At 46.3% G+C, this 13,747-nt stretch overlaps 1 protein-coding gene across 1 annotated transcript in view; it reads right to left on the bottom strand.

Moving 5' to 3' along the window:
* Nucleotides 1-3,742, bottom strand: part of CDCA4 (cell division cycle associated 4) — a 14,388-nt gene extending 10,646 nt beyond the window's left edge. The window contains exon 1 of the mRNA XM_011951384.1: nt 3,638-3,742. The gene's annotated coding sequence lies outside the window, so the exon portion shown is untranslated. The remainder of the gene's footprint in view (nt 1-3,637) is intronic.
* Between the last annotated feature and the right edge of the window lie 10,005 nt (nt 3,743-13,747).

Here is a 13,747-nt window from a genome sequence, read left to right as displayed (position 1 = left end):
CCGCGCTTCTTCCCCTGAACTGAATGCGCCTGCGCCGGGGGCCACGTGGTGCCCTCGGGCGGGCGTGGCGGGGCAGCCTCGTAGGACTGATCCTCTTTCGCTTCTGCTTGGGTTGACTTCCCTGCCGAGGGATCCGTGCCGGGGTGGGGAGGAGCCGGGCACGGCAGTTCCCGGGCGGCCTGGGCTCTGAGGTCTATCCCAGCCTTTCCAGAAACCGCGGTTATCTCCAGAGGCTTCCCAGGTTTACACGTTAAGAAATGTAACGTGAAAGTAGAAAGCAGGGAAACACGTGTTTTAAATCTCTTAGTGGACAAGGTTTTAAATAGGATACAAGAGCCTGCAATCATTGACTTAAGTAATATTCTTTGAATGCCTGCAGCAGGCCCGGCAGGCGTGGCTGCAGCTGAGAACCCTGTGCTGGTGGTGGGGGAATCCTCAGCTGAATCCGCAGATGCGGATGCTCCGAGGTCAGTGGTTAATGCTGAAATGCTGTCGGAAAAAACTGGGAGTGACGTTGGGGCGCTGCTCACATACGTCTCTAGGATAAGGGGCGTCTTAAAGCACCAAAAGGAAGAGTGGAAGAGAATTCTAGGAGAGGAATGGCTAGGACAAAACCCGAGGCAGGGGCAGGAGGAAATCTCAGTGCAGTGAAAAAGAACCCTGTGATCTCGTGGGAAAGTTTAAATGTGAGAGGTGGAGTGATTTTGGGGCTGTTCTCTGAGTGGGATGGAGACTACTGGCATGGTCAGCAGAGAAGGAACTGGGATCTGAATTGTGCTTGAAAAGAATCACTGTTCTTATTAAAAAGAAAAACAAAACAGGTCTCTCGCCCATGCTGGAGGACAGTGGCGTGATGATGGCTCACTGTATCCTCGAACTCTTGGGCTCAAGTGATCCTCACGCCTCAGCTTCCCACGTAGCTGGGACTACAGAAGTGCCACCACACCAAGTTAACATTTTTTTTTTTTTTGGTAATTTTGTAGAGACAGAGTATTGCCTTGTTGCACAGGCTGGGCTCCAACTCCTGGCCTTAAGTGATCCTCCTACCTTGGCCTCCCCAAGTTCTGGGATTACAGGCATAAGTCACCACAACCACCAAGAATCACTGTTGGTAGTAGATTTGGAGGAGGCGGCAGGAAGGTTGGAAGTAGAAAATCCTATTAGGTTACTATCCAGGTAAAAGAAAATGGGACTTGATAAAGGTGACTACCTGAGACTTTAAAGTTTATGCATGTCAAAGTGAAAAGACTAATGGGGAAAAAAGGTTTCCCTGGCTGTATCCCACATAAAGATTAAATTCCTTAATATACAGATATTCTGCAGATGAAATCTAGATCACCAAAGAAAAGTGGTTTGGACATGGTGGCACCCACCTGTAATCCCAGCTACTCAGGAGGCTGGGGTGAGAGAATCCCTTGAACCCAGGAGTTGGAGGCTGCCGGGACCTATGATTGCACCACTGCACTCCAGCCTGGGCAGACAAGAGCAGTGGAAATTAAAGCTGTGCTGGAGTGCCGTTTGCCACAGTTCAAATTGGCAAAGATCTAAAGTAATGTCTGGAGTAAGATAGTATCTTCCAGAGCATATTAGTCTATTCTCATGGTGCTAATAAAGACATACCCGAGACTGGGTAATTTATAAAGAAAAAGAGGTTTAATGGACTCACAATCATGGCCGAAGACCGAGGAAAAGCAAAGGGACGTCTCCCATGGCGGCAGGCAAGAAAGCGTGTGCAGGGATCTCCCCTTTATAAAACCATCAGATCTCAGGAAACGTATTCACTATCCGGAGAACAGAACAGGAAAGACCTGCCCCGTGATTCAGTTACCTCCCGCCGGGTCCCTCCCACGACATGGGAATTATAGGAGCTACAATTCAAGATGAGATTTGGTGTGATATTTCGACATATATATACAACGTATAATGATCCATCAAGGTAGATAGCATATCCATCACCTCAAACATCATCTCTTTGTGTTGGGAACATTCAAAATCCTCTCCTCTACCTATTAGAAAATATGCAGTAAGTTACCATTAACTGTAGTCATAAAATACTAACAGGCTTGCTAGGACATAGGACCAGAAAACGAAAACATAGAAGTCTATGGTTACACCAGGATTGGAGTCCTATTTTTCAGTAACACTAATGTATGCAGGAAAATTGATGACAAAGAGAACTAGAATCGATTAAAAAAAAAAAAGACTCAAAGGCTGGGCGCGGAGACTCACGCCTGTAATCCCAGCACTTTGGGAGACCGAGGCGGGCGGATCACAAGGTCAGGAGATCGAGACCACGGTGAAACCCCGTCTCTACTAAAAATACAAAAAATTAGCCAGGCGTGGTGGCAGGCGCCTTTAGTCCCAGCTACTTAGGAGGCTGAGGCAGGAGAATGGCATGAACCTGGGAGGCGGAGCTTTCAGTGAGCTGAGATGGCACTACTGCACTCCAGCCTGGGGGACAGAGCAAGTCTCCGTCTCAAAAAAAAAGACTCTAATTGAAGAAGCAGCATCAGTCATACACAGAGTCTTCCAGATGATAAAGGGGAACTCTTCTTACCAATTTGTTCTACAGGGCTAACAAATTTGATACTAAAACTCGAAAGGGACATGATGAGAGAAAACACACAGGCTATTCTCTCTCATGAACACAGTTTAAAATTCCAAACCACATATTAGCAAATCAGATCCGGTGATAATGTAAAAAAGGTAGCTCATCACAACCAAGTTGGGTGTACTCCAGGAATTGGAGTACAGTTGATTTCACATTGCAAGGTCAACATGATTCATAACAGAATTAAGGAGAAAAAAAAGTATGAAAATCTCAGTGTAGAAGCATCTAGCAAAATTCAGCACCCCTTCATGGTATAATCTTTAGCAAACTAAATATAGAAGTGCAAAGTTAGGAACAGCCCCAAGACCACCCTCAAGTTTGAAATTCACTAGAAGGACTCACAGAATTCCCCAGAAGCTATTGTACTCATGGTTATGGTTTATTACCATGAAAAGGCTCATTAAAATTAACCAAGGGAAGAGGTGCATGAGGCAGGGGCCAGGAGAGGCCATGCGGAGACTGCAGTTGTTCTCTTGAAGTCATAGATAGTGGTATTGCTGATAAAAATGTGTCACTGAGCTTGAGTCCAGAGTTCATTTACTTCCCAAATGAATATACACATTTATTCTATTGCCAGTCAAAATCCCAGGATATTTTTGAAACCTTACAAAATACTATTAAAAATCTAGAGAAATGGCCGGGCACAGTGGCTCATGCCTGTAATCCCAGCACTTTGGGAGGCTGAGGTGGGCGGATTACCTGAGGTCAGGAGTTTGAGACCAGCCTGGCCAACATGGTGAAACCCTGTCTCTACTAAAAATACAAAAATTAGCCAGGCATGGTGGCACGTGCCTGTATTCCCAGCTACTTGGGAGGCTGAGGCATGAGAATTGCCTGAACACAGGAGGCAGAGGTTGTAGTGAGCTGAGATTGATTGCACCACTGCACTCCAGCCTGGGCAACACAGCGAGACTCCATCTCAAAAAATAGATAAATAAACATAAAAAATAAAAATCTAGAGAAATACATGTGGAAGTCTAGCCTATAGATAAAGTAAGAAAGACAAGTATTAAGGAGGAGACCCACCTCTATATCAGTTACCTTTTGCTGTATGATACACTTTCCCAAACTTAGTAGATTCAAAAGGCAGCCTTTTATTTGCTGGCATTTCTGCGGTTGGCATTTCGACTGGGGTCAGCATGCTCTGTCTCATGAGGCATCAGCTGAGCTCACTCAAGAGTTTGGGTCTTGGCAGGGATGACTGACTCATCTCTGCTCTGTCATCCTCCGGAAGACCAGCCCAGGCAGGAGGCCCTCCGGCGGTACCAATACAGGGGCTCTTTTTACACTTTCCTCTGCTGGGCTCACATGTGTCAATGTCCAGATAGCCAAAACACATCTGGCCAAGCCTAGGGCCAGTGTGGACATGAGATGACAATTCCCAGGAGGACATTATTTTTGTTACTATTATTTTGAGACAGAATCTTGCTGTGTTGCCCAGGCTGGGGTGCAATAATGGGATGCTCTCAACTCACTGCAACCTCTGCCTCCTGAGTTCAAGGGATTCTCCTGCCTCAGCCTCCCTAGTAACTAGGATTACAGGCACGTGCCACCACACCTGGCTGATTTTTGTATTTTTAGTAGAGACAGGGTTTCGCCATGTTGGCCAGGCTGGTCTCTAACTCCTGACCTCAAGTGATCTGCCTGCCGTAGCCTCCCAAAGTGCTGGGATTACAGACGTGAGCCACTGCACCCAGCCTATTATCATTATTATTTTGAGACAAGGTCTTGCTCTGTGGCCCAGGCTGAAGTGCAGTGGTGCAATCACCGCTCACTGCAGCCTTGACCTCCCCCAGCTGAAGTGATTCTCCCGCCTCAGCCTCCCAAGTAGCTTGGGCTACAGGCACACACCACCACACCACACCTAACCAAACGTTACTGTAGTCTACATCTTACCAGATACTTGAACATACTGTAAGTAAACTTAAATATATACTTAGTAATAACAGATACTGCTGTATACTGTAGTAAAATGAAACAAATATATACAGATGCTCCTCCGCTTAGGATGAAATTATGTCTCAAAAACCCCATTGTAATTTGAAAATATCAAAAATCAGTTGAGAATGCATTTAATACATCTAACCGACCAAACATGCCTTAGCCTAGCCCATCTTACACATCTCAAAACACTTAGCTTCACCTACTGTTGGGTAAAATCATCTAACACGAAGCCTGTTTTATAATAAAATCTTGACTATCTCATGTAATTTATTGAATACTCTACTTTCACTTTTTTCACCGTCACTGAAAGTGAAAAACAGAATGGTCGGGTGGGTACTTGGAAGTACGGTTCCTACTGACCGCGTGTTGCTTTTGCACTATTGTAAAGGCAAAAAATCATAAGTCAAACAATCATAAGTCAGAGACCATCTGTATCTACAAGAATCCACAGGAAATACTAAAATGAATAGTGAAATGGTGAAAATGGTAAAGCTTTCTCCCATTACCAGTAAAGAGACGAGGTTCCTCATCTCCTGACTCATCTCCGCTCTGACTCATTTCTACCCATCGTCGTACTCTAGGACCTAGCTATTGTAAGAAGGCAAGAAAAAGAAAGAAAAGATATGGAGGTTTGAAAATGAACTAACATTATCATTAATTTCAGAAAGTTCGAGTTTGAATATAGAAAATCCAAAGGATGCTGGGTGCGGTGGCTCACACCTATAATCCCAGCACTTTGAGAGACCAAGGCAGGAGGCTCACTTGAGGCCAGAAGTTTGACACCAGACCAGGCAACATAGTGAGACCTTGTCTCTACAAAAAAATTTTTTAAATTAGTCACATGGGCCAGGCGCAGTGGCTCACGCCTGTTATGCCAGCATTTGGGAGGCCAAGGCAAGCGGATCACGAGGTCAGGAATTCAAGACCAGCCTGGCCAGTATGGTGAAACCCCATCTCTACTAAAAATACAAAAATTAGCCGGGCGTGGTGGCACACAACTGTAGTCCCAGCTACTTGGGAGGCTATGGCAGAAGAATTGCTTGAACCAGGGAGGTGGAGGTTGCAGTGAGTGGAGATTGTGCCACTGTACTCCATCCTGGGCGACAGAGCAAGACTCTGTCTCAAAAAAAAGAAAAATAAAATAAAATAATAAAATTAGTCAGGTGTAGTGATGCACCCCTGTAGTCCCAGCTACTCAGGAGGCTGAAGCAAGAAGATTACTTAAGCCTGGGAGGTTGAGACTAGTGAGCCTTGATTATAGCACTGTCACTCTGGGTGACAGAGCAAGACTTTGTCAAGAAAGAGTCTTGGAAGAGAGAGAGAGAGAGAAAGGAAGGAGAGGGAGGGAGGAAGAAATGAAGGGAGGGAGAGAATCCCCAGATAAATTGTTCAAATTAATAAAAAGTTAATGTGTAAACAAATTGTATACCAACCTAAGAGGATGGATGGGCTTGTAATAAGCAGCTGTGTCTTAGCCAATCATAGCAGCTGAATGTCCAGCCAGTCAGAGGCTGAAAGCTGCCAAAACATTACCAAATAAGGCAAACACCAAATGCAACCAATCAGGTTATTTCTGTATATCATTTCCTCTTCTCTGGCTATAAATATAGCCTGCAGAAATTGCTAGGTGATGCATTCTAAACCAGTCTGGGCTGTTTCCCGGGTACATGAATGTTTTCTCTGCTTAATTAAACTCAGTTATGTTTAACTTGTCTTGGATTTTTATTTTTCAATACAGTCAATACAGGAAAATCAATTATATTTGTATATATAAGAAACCATTGGCCAGACGTGGTGGCTCATGCCTGTAATCCCAGCACTTTGGGAGTCTGAGGCAGGTGGATCATGAGGTCAGGAGTTCGAGACTAGCCTGACCAATATGGTGAAACCCCATATCTACTAAAAATACAAAAAACCAGCTGGGCGTGGTGTTGGGCGCTTGTAATCCCAGCTACTTGGCAGGTTGAGGCAGGAGAATCGCTTGAACCCAGGAGGCAGAGGTTGCAGTGAGCCAAAATCACGCCAGTGCACTCCAGCCTGGGCAACAGTGCAAGACTCCATCTCAAAAAAAGCTAGAAACCATTATAAAATACTTTTTTAATGATGTCGTTTGCAAACCACTAAAAACATCAGCACCTAGGGATAAATCTAACATGGAATATGCAAGACCTCTACACAGAAAACTACACAACATTGCGGAGAGAAATCTAAATAAATGGAGGAATAAACCAGGCATATGGATTGGAAGACTTACTCCTGTAATGATATCAGAGATCTCAAAATTTATCTTCAGATTCAAAGCAATTTCAGTCAAAATACCAACTTGTTTTTATGGGAATTGACAAACTGATTCTCACATTTTTATGGCAATATAAAGTGCCAAAAAGAGCCAAAACAACCTTGAAGAACAAGAAAGTGGTGAGCTGGACAGTCACTTTGGAGATCTATGTGGCAGGATCTACCAGACCTGAGCACACACCGAGCCTATGACTTAGGATTGCTTGTCGGGATGTGCCCAGTGGAAAGGCATGCCTATGTTCACAAAAAGATTTATACAATAGCATTTGTAGCAGGGTTATTCATAGTAGCCTTGTGAAAGTTGTCAGATTCAAAATGGAATCACTTGTGACAATCCCCTGGCTAAATGGAGCTGGGGAAGGGCATGAAGGGAGGTCTCCCATGTACGATTTGCCTGATTACAAGAATTATCACGAGATGTTTCCAAACCACAGGTCACTACACATGTCACACAAGGACAGCTAGCTGCTTGTACAAGAACACTTGCCTGACACGTGGTCTCACAAGCCCAATCCAAAACTGCAAGAGCCTAGCTAACTCACAGATGACGAGTCCTACCTAGCAACTACCATCACTTGCCAGTCAGAACTCACTATTTCAGGGCCAGGCACAGTGGCTCATGCCAGTAATCCCAGCATTCTGAGAGGTTGAAGTGGGAAGATCACTTGAAGCCAGGAGTTCAAGACTAGCCTGGGCAACATAGTGAGACCCTGTCTCTATAAAAAAGGATTTAACTTAAAACTATGAAAAATAAAAACTCACCAGCTCTTATAAGACACTGCCAGCTCCAATATACTTTCTTTCAAAATAACTTGTGTAGCCTACACTTTCCCTAATAAAACCCTAGCCTTTCCCTTCATTCTCTGGACATACCAGAGACCACTGTGTTCTGTATGTATGTCCCAGATTGCAACCCTACTTCTTATACCCAAATACAACCTTTTATTTAAACTTAGAGAGTCAACTCTCTGTTTTTCTTTTTAATTTTTATTTTTTTGGGAGACAGAGTCTCCCTATGTCGCCCATGGTGGAGTGCAATTGCGCGATTTCGGCTCGCTGCAACCTCCACCTCCCGGGTTCAAGCTATTCCCCTGCCTCAGCCGCCTGAGTAGGTGGGATTACAGGCATGCGCCACCATGCCCAGCTAATTTTTTGTATTTTTAGTAGAGATGGGGTTTCACCATGTTGTCCAGGCTGGTCTCGAACTCCTGACCTTGTGATCCACCCACCTCAGCCTCCCAAAGTGCTGGGATTACAGGGGCGAGCCACTGCACCCAGTGAAAGCTCCAACCTGAAAACAGCCCAAAGTCTGTCCCCAAGATAATGGACACTGGAGGTGGGTGTATTCAACAGTGGTGCACTGTTGTGAGATGAGATGAGCAAACATTGCTGCACACGAACAAATGGATGGGTCCCACAAACATAACGTTTTGGGAGAGAAGCCAAACTCGAGTAGTGATTGCTTCCACAAATGGAAAGCTCAGATCAGGCAGAGGGGCATTGTACCAGAGAATGGCCCTTGGGCAGCACGGGAGTCTCCCAGGACCTGGAGACCATCGCTGTCTTGATCTGAATGGTGATGTTGAATCTGTTTTGTGTGTTCCCTTTCAGGGCATTCTATGTTTTGACTTCAATAAATAAGTACATTAGGCCAGGCGGGGTAACTCACGCCTGTAATCCCAGCGCTTTGGGAGGCCAAGGCGGGTGGATCACGAGGTCAAGAGATCGAGACCATCCTGGCTAACATGATGAAACTCCGTCTGTACCAAAAATACAAAAATTACTCAGGTGTGGTGGTGGCACATGTCTGTAATCCCAGCTACTTGGGAGGCTGAGGCAGGAGAATCCCTTGAACCTGGGAGGCGGAGGTTGCACTGAACTGAGATAGCGCCACTGCACTCCAACCTGGCGACAGACCGACCCTCCATCTCAAAGAAAAAAAAAAAAAAGTAAGTACTGTGTCTCATACAATGTATCTATGGCTGGATCCCCAGGGGCTATCTCTGGATGGTGCCCTGGTGGCTGGGGCTCAGGCCAGGCTAGAAGGCTCCATGTCCTTCTTTTTGTTCCTTTGGAATTACCTTCCATGCATATGTATTACCTAGTCAAGGAAGAAAAGCTTCTCTTTAATTAAGAAAAAAAATGCATTCAGCTTTTCAGCCTCGCAACTGAGCCCCTTCACTTGGGAGCAGCCTGGGTGTGTTTGTGCACAGTTCAGATTCCGGGCAGAACACTGCTGTGGCCCCTCCACCCCCTCATCACTCATCCTGACTCCTGGGGCCAACCCTGGGGCTAGGGGCTGTTGGGGCTGTGGTAGGGTGGAGACCTCAGGCCCACATGTACCAAGAAGTCCCCAGAGAGTCAGTGAGGAGATGCTCAGGACACGCCTGTCAAGGCAGGCCCTCAGCCTGTGACTAAGCCTCCCAGCCACCTTTTTCTTTTCCTTTATGTTGTTTAATATTTTTGTCACAAAGAGCAATGGTCACTGGCAGAGCTGTCGCTAAATGGTAGAAAGTGCCCCTTTTGGGACTGGGCATGGTGGCTCATGCCTGTAACCCTTGCGTTTTGGGAGGCCAAGGTGGGAGGATCACTTGAGTTCAGGAGTTTGAGACCAGCCTGGGTGACATAGCGAGACCCCGTTTACAAAAAATCAAGAAATTAGCCTGGCGTGATGTATTGGTTTGTTTTCACCCTGCTATGAAGGACAGTGTGACTGGGTAACTTCTAAAGGAAAGAGATTTAATTGACTCACAGTTCAGAATGGCTGGGGAGGCCTCAGGAAAACTTACAATCATGGTGGTCGTCAAAGGGGAAGCGAGACACCTTCATAAGTTGGCAGAAAGAAGTGCCCAGCAAAGGGGGAAGAGCCCTTTGCAAACCATCAGATCTCTTGAGAACAAATTCACTAACGTGAGAGTAGCATGGGGGCGCCGCCACCCCCGTGACTCAGTGACCTCCACTTGATCTCTCCCTTGACACGTGGGGATTACGGGGAGTACAATTCAAGATGGGATTTGGGTTTGGAACCTGCCTGTGGTTCCAGCTACTCAGGAGGCTTAAGCGGGAGGATCACTTCAGCCCAGGAGGTCGAGGCTGCAGTTAAGCTGAGACAGTACCACTGCACTCCAGCCTGGGTAACAGAGCCAACAGATTGGCTGCAATAACAGAAACTGAAAGGAAAATAAATCTCGGGACCCCAAAATCAGTAAGCCAACGGGAAAAGTCAAGCTGGGAACTCCATCAGCAAATCTGCCTCCCATCCTATTCCTAAATAAAATAGCTACAAACATAGAAAAGCTATGTCCTTCCCTCAAAATGTGTCCACAAGAAAATGCCTTGTGGACCAAAGACAGGCAGAACTCAAGAGTCCTCCGTCTGCTCCGGTGAGACAAACGCACAGCTGGTGGCTCCTTGGCCCTATTGTTTCACTAAGCCAGACTAAGGCATAAGTGACTATTCCTATAAATTGTGTATTCAATTAAAGGCTAATCAGAAACTCAAAAGAATGCAAACGTTTGTCTCTTATTTACCTATCACCTACAAGCCCCCTTCCCGCTTTGAATTGTCCCACCTTTCCAGACCATTGAAACGATTCTCCTGCTTCAGTCTTCTGAGTAGCTGGGACTACAGGCACCCACCACCATGTTTGGCTAATTTTTGTATTTTCAGTAGAGACAGGGTTTCACCATGTTGGCCAGGCTGGTCTCGAACTCCTGACCTCAGGTGATCCACCTGCCTCAGCCTCCCAAAGTGTTGGGATTACAGGCATGAGCCATGCACCCAGCCTCAGATGCTTTTTGGTTCACAAATTGGTAACCAACAGAAAGGACTCTGAGTGGCGGTGACCCTGACCTTCAACAAATCTATCAGTGCTTGGTACCGACTTGAGCTATCTTTTTTTTTTTTTTTTTTTGAGACGGAGTCTCGCTCTGTCGCCCGGGCTGGAGTGCAGTGGCTGGATCTCAGCTCACTGCAAGCTCCGCCTCCCGGGTTTACGCCATTCTCCTGCCTCAGCCTCCTGAGTAGCTGGGACTACAGGCGCCCGCCACCTCGCCCGGCTAGTTTTTTGTATTTTTTAGTAGAGACGGGGTTTCACCATGTTAGCCAGGATGGTCTCGATCTCCTGACCTCGTGATCCGCCCGTCTCGGCCTCCCACAGTGCTGGAATTAGACTTGAGCTATCTTTACGGCTCAAACCAATAGGACAAATTGCTGAGGACTGGGAGCTTCCCTCCCTCCAGAGAATCCCAGATCTCCCAAAATTTGATTGAGGTCTACAGATTATTTTTCTGTACAACTGTCAGAGGCGTGTGAACCAGAGCAACTCCATCTTGAATAGGGGCTGGGTAAAATGAGGCTGAAACCTGCGGGGCTGCGTTCCCAGACGCCTAAGGCATTCTAAGTCACAGAATGAGACTAGGAAGTTGGCACAAGATACAGGTCATAAGGACCTTGCTGATAAAAACAGGTTGCAGTAAAGAAGCCAGCTAAAACCCACCGAAACCAAGATGACCACAAGAGTGACCTCTGGTCATCCTCAGTACTACACTCCCACCAGCACCATGAGAGTATACAAATGCCATGGTAATGTCAGGAAGTTACCCTATATGGTCTAAAAAGGGGAGGCATGAATCATATACCCTTGTTTAGCATATCATCAAAAAGTAACCATGAAATTGGGCAACCAGCAGCCCTCGGGCCTGCTCTGTCTACCGAATAGCCATTCTTTTATTCCTTTGCTTTCCTAACAACCTTTATTTCCCTTTACTCTGTGTACTTGCCCTGAATTCTTTCTTGTGCGAAATCTAAGAACCTTCTCTTGGGGTCTTGATCAGGACCGCTTTCTTGTAACACAACTCCTTTTTTTGGAGTTTTACTTGCTTCCGACAAGGAAGGCAAGTTTTCCTGCTTCCATGACAATGGAAGGCAGGTAACTCCTTTCCGGAGTTTGAGCTTGCTTTCAACAGGGAATGCAAATTTGAGTTCTCTCCTGCTTCTAGAATGGAAGAGAGCAGTCTTCAGCCTGAGACCCCTTCACTGGGTTTTGGTCTTGGCTAAAGTTACGATTAACAACCAGCTGGTCTTAATTTATCTTTACCATTAGAGCGCTCAGTAATCATATTGTTGGGATCTTTTGTTTGTTTGTTGTTGTTGTTGTTTGTGAGACAGATTCTCACTCTGTCGCCCAGGCTGGAGTGCAGTGGCGCGATCTCGGCTCTCTGCAAGCTCCGCCTCCCAGGTTCGCGCCATTCTCCTGACTCAGCCTCCCGAGTAGCTGGGACTACAGGTGCTGGCCACTACGCCCGGCTCATTCTTTTGTATTTTCAGTAGAGACGGGGTTTCACCATATTACCCAGGATGGTCTCAATCTCCTGACCTCGTGATCCACCCGCCTCAGCCTCCCAAAGTGCTGGGATTACAGGCGTGAGCCACCGCGCCCGGCTGGGATCTTTTTTAAAAGAAATGTTTTCCGGTCTTTCTCCCATTAGATTTGACTCACTCTACTTGACTTGGTCAAATTCGAATGAGAATTCCAAATTATGGGAAACATTATCTAACATTCCTCACAGATGCAAAAGAGAAAAACAAAACAAAACCACGCTCTTGGTTTCCGTGTTCGCTTCCCGACATTCCTGGTTTCCGTGCTTGCTTCCTGTCTTACTTTTCTTCCACCCTGTTCCTCCTTCCCCTTCACCAACTTCTTCCCCTTCACCAACTCTAGAAAAAAATCTAGAGAAGGTGTCTAATGACTCAAATCCCGTAAAGAACTCAGAAAATGGCGCCACTCACCCCTTTTGGGGTGTTCTGTTTTCTTTGTGGCGTTTCAAGAGTCATGGATGGGTTCTTCTAGGTCTAAGACTCTGGCTCCTGTTGCATTACCTGTATTCTTTGTCTTTGTGGGGTACCAGAGATGACCTTGTGCTATGAGAGGATTTGAGCCTGGTGTTTGTAATCATGGTGGATGACAGCTACAAAGTTAGGGGTGGCTGAGGACAGTTTATAGGAAGTGGTGTTGGCTGGGATTTTTTCCTCCTGGGAAGTTGTTATTTAGGATCCTAATTCTAGTTCGGAGGTGCATTTTAAAGGGTCTTCTCCATTGCCTTGTATGCACATTTGCATGAGGAAGTGAACTGTTGTTTTCATAGGTAAATGAGAGACTGAGTTTCCTCAGCTCCAAAGAGAAAGGACATTTTGCTTTTCCCAGTGGGAAGGTGCCCCTGGGTGAATGGGGGCCAAGCAGGAGTGTCTGGGGGGTTGACCCGCTGCGATGCGCAACGGTCCTACAGGAAACCCCCGATAAAATTAGTTTAAAAGGCTTGTCCAGGAAGCGCATGTCAGAGTGGCTCACTCCACACTTCGAGCCCTTCTGGAGGTACTTAGACGTCCTGAGAGAGAAATTGAGACCCTTAGACCTCCAGAGAAAGAAACTGAGACACGTGAGAGGGCAGCAATGACTCAGTGGTGACACTGTGAAGTCCCGCCCGCAACCAGGACGTGACACTAACTAGGCCACAGGTCACTTCCTCCTTTTGAGAAACAAATGTGCAAAACAAATCATCTAAGAATGAGGAAAGCCAAGGAAAGCGACACCCCTTGTGCTCCCCCGTTTGGTTTAATGATACCTCTGTTTGCAAGTGTTTGTATAAAACGGACATATCATGGTCTTTCTGCGCACAGTTACGTCAAGGAAAATGCAGAGCCTGAAGGTCGGCCTGCAACTATCAAGTTCCTAAGTGGGTTTTTTTGGTTTTTGTTTTGTTTTGAGACAGAGTCTCGCTCTGTCACCCAGGCTGGAGTGCTATGGCACCGTCTCGCTCCCTGCAACCTCCGCCTCTTGGGTTCAGGCGATTCTCCTGCCTCAGCCTCCTGAGGAGCTGAGATTAAAGGCACCCG

The sequence above is a fragment of the Colobus angolensis genome, unplaced genomic scaffold (genome assembly GCF_000951035.1).
Source record: "Colobus angolensis palliatus isolate OR3802 unplaced genomic scaffold, Cang.pa_1.0 Scaffold32, whole genome shotgun sequence".
In the NCBI taxonomy this organism is placed as follows: domain Eukaryota; kingdom Metazoa; phylum Chordata; class Mammalia; order Primates; family Cercopithecidae; genus Colobus; species Colobus angolensis.
The sequence above is the reverse complement of the archived record's forward strand: the minus strand, read 5'-3'. Positions and strand labels throughout refer to the sequence as shown.